The sequence below is a fragment of the Monopterus albus genome, unplaced genomic scaffold (genome assembly GCF_001952655.1).
Source record: "Monopterus albus unplaced genomic scaffold, M_albus_1.0 scaffold2499.1, whole genome shotgun sequence".
NCBI classification, from domain to species: domain Eukaryota; kingdom Metazoa; phylum Chordata; class Actinopteri; order Synbranchiformes; family Synbranchidae; genus Monopterus; species Monopterus albus.
Genome location: NW_018130372.1, coordinates 1 through 1,759, shown reverse-complemented (window position 1 = coordinate 1,759; position 1,759 = coordinate 1). Strand labels below are relative to the sequence as shown.

Genomic DNA, 1,759 nt, shown 5'->3' with positions numbered 1-1,759 from the left:
TTTGGTAAGGTTTGGATTTTACACACAAGTCAAGTCATTCACATTTAACCTTTTTCCCAACAAAAATAAATCTCCACAGTAATCTTACAATTGAAATGCAGACAAATGTTACAAGCAAAGCAACTGCCAACAAAGCAGCCATGACATCAATAGATTTGTAAACAAACCAGGACATCTTGTTGGAGTGGGACTGCAGATGACGGGCTCCTTTATGTCTTATGACATATTCAATCCAAAACACTGCCTGGTCCAGTGGTTTCATAGGCTGATCTCTGTGCAGCCTTGATAGCATCTGCATGTTTTCCTTGTAAGACGTATTATAAAGAACAGCCACCAATGCCTCCGCAAAGATGTGTCTATCAAGCATAGCAATATCCACAATTACAGCTCCTCCCTTCGCTCTGATTCTGGACAAGTTATCAGGCTGATCAAAGAATAAGGGAAGTCCAACAACAGGAACACCATGGTAAATTGCTTCCTGAACGCCATTGGTGCCTCCGTGGGTCACAAACGCTCTAGTTTTGGGATGCCCTAAGAGGTCGTTCTGTGGCAACCAGTTGACCAGTAAAGTGTTGTTGCCCAGGTTGGCTGGCCTTTGTCCGATGTGCCTCCATACAACCTTCTGAGGCAGCTGAGCAAAGGCTGCAGCAATCTCTTCAGTGACATCTTGAGGAAGGCTCCTGACTAAAGTTCCTAAGGTCATTACAATGACCCCATGATCTCCAGAACTCTGTACAAAGTCCTCTACGTCTGCAGGCAGCGGTTTTGCGGGTTTGCACTGAAATCCACCCATGTAGACTATATTTGGCATTGTTGGACGTGGGAATTCAAAGACAAAATCAGTCCTCATAAGCCATATATCAGCATCCAGGACAAATGTTGAATAATCCACATCAGGGCCAAAGTACTTCCTCACTACTGGTTTGTAATGAGGTTCTGAGAGGGATGATTGTATATACATCCCCAGACTATAACTCAAAACATTCTTTACTCTTTGAGGGAAGGTCATCTTATCTGTCAGCTCTGTAGCAGTGAAAGGAATATATGACAGAGGTGAGGGGGCAATAAGCAAGTGAGCTTCACCTTGAGTGGTCCACCTGACATTGAAGACAAGAGGAACTTGAAGTCGATGTGCCAGGATTGTCCCTCCGCCAATGCTGGGGTCAGTCAAGACTAGATCATATTTTGCATCATGGAGGGAATGCATAAGGTTTTTATCTTCAAACATATGGATGATTACTTCACTCATTCTCTTATGGAGCTGAGAGAACTGCTCCAAAATCACCTGTCGGATCTGATAACGAGTCCAGATTGGAGACCAAAAATATGTAGGCTTACCCTGAAGCCGGATCTCCAGCTGCTGAGACAAAAAGGTTTCAAAGTTTTCTTCAAATCCACCAGGAATAGAAAGGGTGATAGATGTGTAGAAAGGAGACTTTTCAGTGATGTACCAGCTATCTGACACCCGAATCACAGTGACATCATGGCCTTTGGCATGCAGTTCCTCTATGAGCACTTTCATGTTTACCCAATTGCTTCCATCCAATGGAAACACAAGGACTTTGCCACCAGATGCACTAGATAGTTGAATCAACAGCAGACTAAAGGTGATCAGAGACAAATGAGGCATCTTCATACTGATGACCTTAACATACACAAAAACAAGTTAACAAAGGAGTACTCTGTTTTTGGTATGCTTTATGTTTACAGTACTATAACATGACAGACAGTGGTGGATATACTCCATGCTTGTTTTTTT

At 43.0% G+C, this 1,759-nt stretch overlaps 1 pseudogene; it reads right to left on the bottom strand.

Moving 5' to 3' along the window:
- Window positions 1-34: 34 nt before the first annotated feature.
- LOC109954002 (UDP-glucuronosyltransferase 2A1 pseudogene) lies at window positions 35-1,685 on the bottom strand (annotated as a pseudogene).
- Window positions 1,686-1,759: the final 74 nt, after the last annotated feature.